This window comes from Vulpes vulpes, chromosome X (genome assembly GCF_048418805.1).
Source record: "Vulpes vulpes isolate BD-2025 chromosome X, VulVul3, whole genome shotgun sequence".
Taxonomy (NCBI): Eukaryota; Metazoa; Chordata; class Mammalia; order Carnivora; family Canidae; genus Vulpes; species Vulpes vulpes.
In genome coordinates this window covers 73,557,883-73,571,000 of record NC_132796.1, presented here as the reverse complement: position 1 = coordinate 73,571,000, position 13,118 = coordinate 73,557,883, and positions in this window count along the sequence as shown.

Here is a 13,118-nt window from a genome sequence, read left to right as displayed (position 1 = left end):
AAATAATTCCTTAGACTTACATGAAAAAATATTTCCCCTCTATAAACTCAACATATTTTTCTGGATGAGGATGGCTTTTATATGACCCCAAACTAGCTGGAAGGAAAGGCTGATCCTCTTCAACAGGTAAGGCCACACAGAGTGAGGTCACTAATGCAAGGTCATCCCAAAGTAATTAAGTGCAGTCTGCCACCAGGACCCAGGAAGATTTGGCTGATATTGCAGGGTCCTGTCCAAAATACACAAAAAATAGCTTTTGATCCCATGTAATTCCTCATCTTTCAAGGGTTCAAAGGACAAGTGCTCCTCTGAAGTTATTTGCAGGGAGACGTAAGGGAGGATGACAGCATGCGGAACAAGATAAAATAGGGTGATGTTTTTCTTCCTTTCCCCCAATTCCTCCAGGGGAGGAGAGTAGAAAACAGCATGTTTCCAGGGTTCTCTCTCTTTGCTCTCTTTCCTACCCTTTGCCCCCATGCTTTGTGATAGTAGAAGGTTATAGACAGAAGTCAGGAATATGAGGTGCCCTGAAAGGGGCACAGAAAGATGGATGAATGAGAATGGCAAATCAGGAAACTGAATCACTGGATCCCATGCTCTGCATGTTGATTTATTCACCAAGCTCTCAGTCTCCATCTGTTTCTGTTTATGGTGTCATCACTCTACACATGACAAAAAATAGCAATGAAGTGCACACATGACAAAAAATATCTATTTCCAAGGGAGGCTAACATGGGTGAAGTGACTGACCTATGAGACATGAACATCACAGAGTTATTATTTTTTCTGGCATTGGGACCTAGGGAGATCTCCTGTCTCTCTTGCTCCAGTGTGCTGTCTAGCAGACAAAGTATTAGGCTTTGATCTTGCCCATCAGGAGCTCAACGGAAATATTCTTATGTAAAACAAGAGGGTAGGATAAGAGACCAGAAAACACAGGGATGGGGTAGGTTCAGTCTCTTATCCTAAACTCCATGTATTGGGTAGAGGACTCAATCAAATGAAAATGTAAATCCTCTTATTCCCTTCTCCCAACCCCATCAAGGCATTCATTGTACCACATAGAAATGACACTGATTCACAGTTAAAATAGAAACGTGCATGTATTTTTCTTGTTTTCTCTATATTCTCCAGATCATGCTGCCCCTCAAATATACTCACACCTGTAGGTCACAGTCTCCAGCCTCCTCTGCTGCCAGTAGGGTAAAGCTCTCAAGATTCCTGACTCAGCTGATCCACCCTCAGAAATTATGAGTCCCTCTTCTTTTTCCCTTCCAATGTACCACTCAGCTTCTGTCTTCCCAGGCCCACTGAGGCTGAAAGGAAAAGGGGCCGAAGCCCCAAGTCAAGAAGTGACCACCGCTCTGCCCCCACTGGACCATAAGAAGGTACTAAATGCTTCCTGGTGAGCATTTTTCTGAGCTCAGTGGGTCAGTTCAGAAGAGCAGGGAGGTGGCAGAATCCACCTGTAAGAGAAGGCGGTTTCTGGGCAAGAACTAGAAATCACAGGTTCTGTTCAGTCCAGCAGTTTTAGACTTGAAAAGAGTTAGTTGTAAAGTAAGGTGTTTCATGGGATAAATTGTTTTTCTAAGAATTAATTTAAGGTCTCCTCATAAAGTGAGAGGAGCTGTCTTTATTGAGGGCTGGGCAAAGGGCTTCTGAGAAATTATTCCTGCTCCCTGTGAACAGTTGAGGAAGTGGATTGGAAAGAGGGCCCTTGAATGAAATCTCTTCTCAAGGGTTCTGAGGCAAGAGGAACCTTCAGCACAATCTGCCCAAAGCAAGAGTAAGGATCTGTGCTAAATCCCAGAAGGAGATCACAACATGTGGTAAAGCAGAGGCTGGACACTTTTGATGAAAGCTACAGCACTTCTCTTGCCTCCTGATGTGCTGGCGGAAAAGAACCACAACTATTTTTTCAGTACAAAATGAAGAACACTAAATAAATCAGCCAGCAAACAAAGTTCTTAGGAAAATTAGCAGTAGCTCCTCCACCCAAGGCTGAACTGAAAGCCCAGAGTCTGAGGAGTAGGTCTGAATGCTAGGGTAATAATGGAGGTTTCAGAGTAAACACCATAGGCAGGTAATAATGAAGCCACCCTGTTGCCAGGCCAACAGACATTGAACTCTGGTCAGACTCCCTTTAAACCTCTGGCCGAAATCACCTGTCACTGTGAATTTACACTGAGTGAAGGAGGAGACAACAACCTTAAGGTCTTATGGCCGTGGGAAGGTTCCTCTTCCAATACAAAATGAATTCCTTAATGTTGGCAAAGTGAAGATAGGGCCCTCAATGAGTGAAAAATCCATCCATCACAATGGGTGGCTGGTCAGATATGATTCCCTATCACTGCTTCATGTTGCAGCTAATTCTCTCCCTTCTGCTCCTCATCACATTAGTGTCACGCATGGCCTTTCACGTTTGGAAACAACTTCGGACAACTTAACTCCAGGAGACACAGCCTCTTTAAGATGAAAGATTCTCAAACTTAGTTGTCATCTGCAGCTCTCAGAAGAAAAGAACAAAGAACACGCTAAAAGGGAGCAGAATATGTAGTTCATCAACATCGCCTTTTGGTATTAAATAGCTGGCTCTGGCTTTGCTCACGAAACCATGGGTCTCCACGCCATTTGACATAAGAGCAGAGAACATAAAGAAAGAGCAAATTTGTCTCTGTCTCTGCATATTTTTGTCGTTATATACCTAAGAGTTTCTCATTCTGTACTGCTGTTGTAAGTAACTTTTACTGTGTAAACACTCTACGGTGTGACAGGAATTGTGTTATCTGCTTTTCTGGCATCATCTAATCCTCACCACAAGCCTATGAGGTAGGTTCCACTTTTATGCCTGCTTTACCCAAGAGGAAATAGAGGCTGGAGGGGTTTGTCCACAGCACAGCTGGCAAGGATGGGACGCATACCCAGATCATATGACCCCCAGACACACACTACCAATCCATAGGGTATTTCCTGGCAGGTAGAGAGTGTGACAGTTTTCTGTAATGCCTGGGTGTACATCTTGGGGACATGGGATGATTTCTCTGGCTGCCTCAATTTTCCCTTAGCTTAACGTGAACTCCTTTGGGGCTGTAGCCTGGTACAGAGTCAACACAACCAAGCCTCTTAGCATTTCATTATTAACCTCGTGACACATACAGAACAAATGAATCCTTTACATGTCAGTAAATAATGTTTTATTTTATTTGTTTTATTTTATTTTTTAAGATCTTCTCTGGAACACATTCTTTTGCAAGTTCTTGTAGGAGTTATTTAAATGATAACACAATGTAAATTCATTCATATTTTCTTCATAGGCAATCATGTCACCTACAAATAGGGACAATTTTCTTTCTTCCTCTATTTCTTCTTTTCCAATTGCATGCCTTTCATTTCATTTTCTTGCCTTCCTGAAATGGCTAGAACTTCCAGCACTAAGTTGAATAAGAGTGAAGAGAGCAGACATTCTTGTCTTTCTGCCTATTTTAGGAAAATGACATTAGATATTTCACCATTAAGTACAGTCTTATCCATAAGAATTTGTCAGTATTCTGTATAAAGTGGAGGAAGTTTTCCTCTATTCCTGAGAATTTTTATCATGAACTGGTTTGAATTTTGTCACAAAATGCTTTTTTGTGTCAACTGAAAGAATAGTTTTTTTTTTACTTTGTGGATTACATTGGTTGATTTTTTAATGTTGAATCAGCTTTGCATCTAGGAATAAACCCCACCTGGTCCTAGTGTGTACACCTCTAGACACCACACATTTTTATATACTATATTCTCATGTTTACTACTCAGTTCAAAATATTTTATAATTTCTTTTGTGAGGTCTTCATTAACCTATGAATTATTTATAATTATGTTGTTTAAATTTCAAATATTAGAGGATTTCCGGATATTTTTCTGTTATTTATTAAATTAATTCAGTGGCCAACAGTGACTGCACTCTATGATTTTAATCCTCTTATATTTTTTGAAACTTGTTTACTTTAAAAATGGTTGAATGTTATTTAATGTTCCATGTTCAATTATAAATAATATTTTTTCTGCTGTTAGCTGAATGGTTCTACAAATTTCAATTAGTCAAGTTGATAGTGTTATCCAGGGTTTTTTTTAATTGATAGGGTTTTTTATTATTATTCATGAGAGACACAGAGAGAGAGGCAGAGACATAGGCAGAGGGAGAAGCAGGCTCCATGCAGGGAGCCCAGTGTGGGACTTGATCCCGGGACCCCAGGATCATGACCTGAGCCAAAGGCAGGTGCTCAACCACTGAGCCACCCAGGTACCCCTAACTGATAGGTTTTTTTGAGAGCAGTTTTAGATTTACAGAAACAGTAAATTGAAAGTATAGAGAGTACCCATATACACCCTACCCACCCCCAAGATTCCCCTATTATTAACATCTTGCATTAGCATGGTACATTTGTTATAATTGATGATCCGATACTAATACATTATTATTAACTAAAGTCCATAGTTTATATTAGGTTTCACTCTTTGTATTGTACATTCTATGAGTTTTGGCAAATGTATAATGTCATGGGTCCACCATTATGGATACAGAATAGTTTCACTGTCCTAAAAATCCCATGCTCTACCTTTCCAACCTTGTTTTCTTTCCCCTGAATCCCTAGCAACCACTGATGTCTTTACTGTCACCATAATTTTGCCTTTTCCAAAATGTCGTATCTTTGGAATCTTATACTATGGACCCTTTCCAAATTGGCTTCTATCACTTAACAATATGCTTTAAAGTATCTTCCATGTCTTTTGTGTCTTGATAGCTCATGTGTTTTTATTACTGAATAATATTCCATTTATGGATTAACCACATTTTGTTTATTCATTCACCTATTGAAGGATATCTTGGTTGTTTCCATGTTTTGGCAATTATAAGCTACTATAAACATTTGTGTACAAATTTTTGTGTGCTAATGTTCAGGTTTTTATATCCTTATCTTTTTTTTAATTTACTTGCTCTAGCAATTATTGAGAGAGGAGCATTGAAAGCCACAACCATAATAGCAGATTTGTCCATTCTATTTTCTGTATTACCAGGATTTGCTTTAAGCATTTTGAAACAATTTATTGAGTGCAACATATTTAGGATATCTATGAACTTTTGATAAATTAATTTTTCTGTCATAAAAATGACAGAATGATTGTTTTTCCGTAGTAATATTGCTTGTTCTGAAGTATACTTAGTCTAAATGAGTATAACCACTCTGCCTTTCTTATGATTATGGTTTTCTTTGGAATATACTTTTCTACCCTTTGAGTCTCTTCACATTTTTCCTCTTTTCCTGCCTTCATTTGAATTACTTAAACATTTTTTAAAAGATTTTATTTATTTATTCATGAGAGACACAAAGAGAAAGAGAGGCAGAGACACAGGCAGAGGGAGAAGCAGGCCCCGGGCAGGGAGCCTGATGTGGGACTCGATCCCTGGACTCCAGGACCATGCCCTGGGCCGAAGGCAGGCACTGAACTGCTGAGCCACCCAGGGATCCCCAACTTAAATATTTTTTAAACAATATCTTATCTCCTCTATTGGCTTGTTACTACAGTTTTATTTTTACTAGTTTTTCTGTTGTCTAAATACTGTATTTCTAACATATTACTATCTACTTCCAAATAATAATTTAGCATTTCATTTATAAATGTAAGAATCTTATAATAAACATATTGTTTTCTTCCCCTTTATTGTGTTATTTTTGTCATTTATTTTACTGTTAAATATATATATATATCAATTCCATACTCTATTTATACTATTTTAGTTTTTTAAATGATCTTTTAAAATATTGCAAATACAGAAAAAATATATTAACGTCCATATATATGCATTTGGTGTTATTTAGTCCTTTGCACATATTCAAGGTTCTATCTGGCATTATTTTCCTTCAGGCTTAAGTATATTAAAATATATATATTTCTTGGGGCACCTGGGTGGCTCAGTGTCTGCCTTTGGTTCAGGTCATGATCCCAGGGTCCTGGGATCAAGTCCCACATCAGGTTCCCTGTGGGGTTGAGGATTTCCTGTGGGGAGCCTGATTCTCCCTCTGCCTATCTCTCTGTGTCTCTCATGAATAAATAAATAAATTTTTTAAAATTTCTTGTATTGCTGGTTTATAGGCAACAAAGTGTTTTAAGGTTTTGTTGAATACTGAAGCATTTGATCATTATTTTGAAGGATGTTTACACAGAATATCTAATTCTAGTTTGACAGTGTGTATTTTTAGTACTTAATTATCTTTCCATTGTATACTCTGGCTGGCACTGTTTCTGATAAGTAATCTACACGTGGTGATTTTTATCTTTGTTTTCCTTTACATTTTGTGTCATATTTCTCCAGCTTCTTTCAAGATTTTCTCTTTATTACTACTTTTCATATATTTTGTCATTACATGCTTTGGTGTGGTCTTTTTTAAAGATTTTATTTATTTATTCATGAGGGACACACAGAGAGGCAGAGACATAGGCAGAGGGAGAAGCAGGCTCCAATGCAGGGAGCCTGATGTGGGATTCCATACCAGGACTCTGGGATCATGACCTGAGCCAAAGGCAGACTCTCAACTGCTGAGCCACCCAGGCGTCTCAGGTGTGGTCTTATTTTTATTTGTGTTTTCCTATGTAGTTTCAGAGGACTTCTTGAATCTTTGAATTCTTCATTTTCCTCAAATTTGGAAAAGTTTCCACCATTAGTCTTTTCAAATATATTTTCTGTTCCCTAATTACAGATATATTAGAAATCTTGATATTGTTCCATTGAAGCTCTTGATTTTTTTCTATTGTTATGCTGCTGACACAATGATTTTTTCTTCTGTGGTGTGTAATATGCTGTTAATCTGAATGAACAAAAATTTTATTCAGAAACTATATTTTTTAACCTCTAAAAGTTTCACTTGATATCTTTTATATCTGCCATTTCACTCCTCATTATACTAATATTTCCTTTAAATCCTTGGACATATTTATAATAGCTGTTTCTATTGACTATTTTTTCTCAATTATTGGTCATATTTTCCTACCACTTGTGTATTGCTACTAATTTTTTATTAGATACTGGACATTGTACATTTTATGTGGTTGACTAACAGAATTGTTTTGTTCATTTAAAAGGTGCTAAAAAATAAAATAAAATAAAATAAAATAAAGGGTGCTGGATTTCACTCTGGTAGGCAGATCATCTTAACTGTAGGTTTTACTCTATTATATTACTACTAATATAGATACAATTTGTATAATATACTTTCAACATTCCTTAAATTTACCTTTTCTCTGTTCTTACATTCAATATGAATCTTACATAACCATCTTATAGGTTTGCTTTTACTTAGAATAGCGAGGGACAGAGTGGAGATTTATGTACCAGTACCGACAAGTTCCAACACCTGGACTCTTGGAACCTGAGCTAAATTGTTTCCCTAATATTGCAAATCCTCTCTCATCTCAGTCTCTGTGTTCTTCTTGGGTGATCCCATGCACTTCCACAGTTGTCGCTGCAATCTTAGCGGTGAGGACAACCAATTCTACATCTTTAGCCCAGTATGCTCTTTGGACCTGTGGATGTTTACCTAGTTCCCTTGAATGTCCCAAGGTTACCTCAATGTAAACATGTCCAAACTGTTCCACCGTTAATCAAAATTAACACTGCTTCTCTGCCCCAGGCTTCCTGCTCAATGATGTTCAAACCCCAGTGCTGGCTCAGTCACAGGTGACCCATTACTCTCTACTTTTTACATTTCTTCAATAGATATTCAAGTTTGACTTAAGAGAAAAATCCAGTTATTGTTTTAAAAACAAGTTAGGAGATATTCTTTCCACATAATACCTATTCATTTTGAAATTGTGTATGGATCGAAAACATTGAAGGGATGTACCTGCCTTTTTTCTCTCTCATAAAATACACATCCATACAACAAATATCTTTCTTCTATCTTTTAGCTTTTCTCTGTATTTTTACTTCTTCATAGTTTCTGTTCCCTCCTAATTTCTTCTTTCTCATAAAAGATGGATTTACTAAGCTGATCTCTCAAGTCCTTAATATTGGAGACTACATTTTTTTCCTTTGCACCTTTCCTTGTTGGTTTCCAACATCAATTGCCTGAATATCTCCATTATGCCCAGTTTTATTCAATGTAAGAGAAAATAGTTACTTTTAGAGAAAACAATAGGATTAGGATTTGCCACCAAAATAGTTAGAAAATAACATAGTTTTTAAATTATATTTCAGAAGATAGGTTGACTGCCTCCAGTTGTTCCAATCATCATTTTAATGGATTTATTATTTGTTTTATTAAGAGGTTGAGAGCACTGATTCTGGAGCCAAACCATTTTGGCTATCTCCAGGTTTTACAAATAACTAGCTATAAAATCTCAGGTAATTTGCTTCACCTCCATGTGCCTTCATTCCCTCCTATATAAAGTGGGGACATTGATGGTATAGCCTTCACAGGTTTCTTTTGGGGAATAAACTTATTAGCACCAATAGCTTAGAACACTGTCTGGAATATGGTGCACACTAAAAGTATGAGTACTGTTATTATTATCATTATTTTCTGCATACTCCAAAATAACATGAGGACATATATATTCAAAATTCTCTTAAGGCAGTAAGATGGAAGTGTATAAAATATTAAAATAACAAACCTGACATCGAAGTAACATAAATATCATTTTATTTTTTGTTGTTGTTTAAAAATTTTCTTATTGCCCAAGATATTTTTTTCTTCTGTCTTATTTTGTTTGTTTTCTTTTCTTTTTTTAAAAAATTCTTTTTATTGGAGTTCAATTCGCCAACATATACCATAACACCCAGTGCTCATCCCATCAAGTGCCCACCTCAGTGCCCATCACCCAGTCACCCCAACCATCTGCCCACCTCCCTTAACACCACCCCTTGTTCCTATACCAGAGTTAGGAGTCTCTCATGTTCTGTCACCCTTTCTGATATTTCCCACTCAATTTCTCTCCATTTCCCTTTCCCCCCTTTCACTATTTTTTATATTCCCCAAATGAATGAGACCATATAATGTTTCTCCTTCTCCGATTGACTTATTTCACTCAGCATAATACCCTCCAGGTCAATTCCACGTCGAAGCAAATGGTGGGCATTTGTCGTTTCTAATGGCTGAGTAATATTCCATTGTATACATAGACCACATCTTCTTCACCCATTCATCTTTTGATGGACACCGAGGCTTCTTCCACAGGTTGGCTACTGTGGACGTTGCTGCTATAAACATTGGGGTGCATGTGGCTTGGGTTTTCACTGCATCTGTATCCTTGGGGTAAATCCCCAGCAGTGCAATTGCTGGGTCGAAGGGTAGCTCTATTTATAACTCTTTGAGGAACTTCCACACAGTTTTCCAGAGTGGCTATACCAGTTCACATTCTCACCAACAGTGCAAGAGGGTTCCCCTTGCTCCAGATCCTCCCCAACATTTATTGTTTCCTGCCTTGTTCATTTACACCATTCTCACTGGTGTGAGGGGGTATCTCATTGCGGTTTTGATTTGTATTCCCCTGATGGCCAGTAATGCGGAGCATTTTCTCATGTGCTTGTAGGCCATGTCTATGTCTTCCTCTGGAATTTCTGTTCATGTTTTTGCCCATTTCATGATTGGATTGTTTGTTTCTTTGCTGTTGAGTTTAATAAGTTCTTTATAGATCTTGGATACTAGCCCTTTATCTGATATGTCATTTGCAAATATCTTCTCCCATCCTGTGGGTTGTCTTTTAGTTTTGTGAATTGTTTATTTTGCTGTGAAGAAGCTTCTTATCTTAATGAAGTCTCAATAGTTTATTTTTGCTTTTGTTTCTCTTGCCTTCATGGATGAATCTTACAAGAAGTTACTGTGGCCAAGTTCAAAAAGGGTGTTGCCTGTGTTTTCCTCTAGGATTTTGATGGAATCTTGTCTCACATTTAGATCTTTCATCCATTTTGAGTTTATCTTTGTGTATGCTGTAAGAGAATGGTCTACTTTCATTCTTCTGCATGTGGCTATCCAATTTTCCCAGCACCATTTACTGAAGAGACTGTCTTTTTTTTCCAGGGGATAGTCTTTCCTCCTTTGTCGAATATTAGTTGACCATAAAGTTGAGGGTCCACTTCTGCATTCTCTATTCTGTTCCATTGATCTATGTGTCTGTTTTTGTGCCAGTACCACACTGTCTTGATGACCACAGCTTAGTAGTACAACCTGAAATCTGGCATTGTGATGCCCCCAGCTATGGTTTTCTTTTTTAATATTTCCCTGGCTATTCTGGGTCTTTGCTGATTCCACACGAATCTTAAGGTGATTTGTTCCAACTCTCTGAAGAAACTCCATGGTATTTTGATAGGGATTGCATTGAATGTGTAAATTGCCCTGGGTAGCTTTGACATTTTCACAATATTAATTCTTCCAATCCATGAGCATGGAATATTTTTCCATCTCTTTGAGTCTTCCTCAATTTCTTTCAGAAGCGTTCTGTAGTTTTTAGGGTATAGATTCTTTACCTCTTTGGTTAGGTTTATTCCTAGGTATCTTATGCTTTTGGGTTCAATTGTAAATGGGATTGGCTCCTTAATTTCTCTTTCTTCAGTCCCATTGTTAGTGTATAAACATGCCACTGAGTTCTGGGCATTGATTTTGTATCCTGCCACACTGCCAAATTGCTGTATGAGTTCTAGCAATCTTGGGGTGGAATCTTTTGGGTTGTCTATGTACAGTATCATGTCATCTGTGAAGGGGGAGAGTTTGACTTCTTCTTTGCCAATTTGAATGCCTTTTGTTTCTTTTTCTTGCCTGATTGCTGAGACTAGGCCTTCTAGTACCATGTTGAATAGCAGTGGTGAGAGTGGACATCCCTGTCTTGTTCCTGATCTTCGGGAAAAGGCTCCCAGTGTTTCCTCATTGAGAATGATATTTGCTGTGGGCTTCTCGTAGATGGCTTTTAAGATGTTGAGGAATGTTCCCTCTATCCCTACACTCTGAACAGTTTTTGTCAGGAATGGATGCTGTATTTTGTCTAATGCTTTCTCTGGATCTATTGACAGTATTCTATGGTTCTTGTTTTTTCCCCTGCTGAAATGATGAATCACATTGATTTCTTTACGAGTGTTGATCGAGCCTTGCATCCAGAGGATAAATCCCACTTGGTCATGATGAATAAACTTCTTAATGTATTGTTGGATCCTATTAGCTAGTATCTTGTTGAGAATTTTTGCATCCATGTTCATCAGGGATATTGGTCTATAATTCTCCTTTTTGGTGGGCTCTTTATCTGGTTTTGGAATTAAGGTGATACTGGCCTCATAGAATGAGTTTGGAAGTATTCCATCTCTTTCTATCTTTCTGAACAGCTTTAGTAGAATAGGTATGGTTTCTTCTTTAAACGTTTGATAGAATTCCCCTGGGAAGCCATCTATCCCTGGCGTTTTGTGTCTTGGGAGGTTTTTGATGACCACTTCAATTCCTCCCTGGTTATCGTCCTGTTCAGGTTTTCTCTTTCTTCCTGTTCCAGTTTTGGTAGTTTGTGATTTTCCAGAAATGTGTCCATTTCATCTAGATTGCCTAATTTATTGGCGTAATCTACTCATAGTAAGTATATAAGATCGTTTGTATTTCCTTGGTATTGGTGTTGATCTCTCCTTACTCATTCATGATTTTTATTGATTTGAGTCTTTTCTCTCTTCTTTTTGATAAGGCTGGCTACTGGTTTTTCTATCTTATTAATTCTTTCAAAGAACCAACTCCTGGTTTTGTTGATCTGTTCCACAGTTCTTCTGGTCTCGATTTCATTGAGCTCTGCTAGAATCTTTTTTAACTCTCTTCTTCTGCTGGGTGGAGGATCTATTTGATGTTTTTTCTCCAGCTTCTTTAGGTGCAAGGTTAGCTTTTGTATTTGAGTTCTTTCCAGTTTTTGGATGGATGTTTGCATTGCGATGTATTTCCCCCTCAGGACTGCTTTTGCTGCATCCCAAAAATTTTGAACGGTGTATCTTCATTCTCATTAGTTTCCATGAATCTTTTTACTTCTTCCCTAATTTCCTGATTGACCCTTTCATCTTTTAGCAGGATGGTCCTTAACCTCCACGTGTTTGAAATCCTTCCAAACTCCTTCTTGTGATTTAGTTCTAATTTCAAAGCATTATGGTCTGAAAATATGCAGGGGACGATACCAATCTTTTGGTATCATTTCAGACCTGATTTGTGACCCAGTATGTGGTCTATTCTGGAGAAAGTTCCATGTGCACTTGAGAAGAATGTGTATTCAGTTGCATTTGGGTGTAAAGTTCTGTAAATATCTGTGAAATCCATCTGGTCCAGTGTATCATTTAAAGCTCTTGTTTCATTGGAGATGTTGTGCTTAGAAGACCTGTGGATTGTATCAAGCAGTACATTCAAGTCACCAAGTATAAATGTATTATTATCTAAGTATGTCTTAACTTTGGTTATTAATTGATTGATATACTTGGCAGCTCCCACATTTGGGTCATAAATATTGATGATTGTTAAGTCCTCTTGTTAGATAGATCCTTTAAGTATGATACAGTGTCCCTCTTCATCTCTTACTACAGTCTTTGGGATAGACTTTAATTTATCTGATGAGGATTGCTACCCCTGCTTTCTTTTGAGGACCATTTGAATGTCAAATGGTTCTCTACCTTTTCATTTTCAGGTTGGAGGTGTCCTGAGATCTAAAATGAGTCTTTTAGACAGTAAATCGATGGGTCCTGCTTTTTTAATCCAGTCTGAAACCCTGCATCTTTTGATGGGATCATGAAGTCCATTCGTGTTCAGAGTTACTATTGAAATATATGAATTTAGTGTCATCATGATACCTATTCAGTCCCTGTTTTTGTGGATTATTTCTTTGGGCTTCCTCTTTCTTTTACAGAACCCCCCTTATTATTTCTTGCTGAGCTGGTTTGGTGGTCACATATTCTTTCACTTCCTGCCTATCTTGGAAACTCTTTATCTCTCCTTCTATTCTGAATGAGAGCCCCTAGCTGGATAAAGTATTCTTGGCTGCATGTTCTTCTCATTGAAGCCCCTGAATATATCCTGCCAGTCCTTTCTGGCCTCCCAGGTCTCTGTGGAGAGTTCTGGTGTTATCCTAATGCT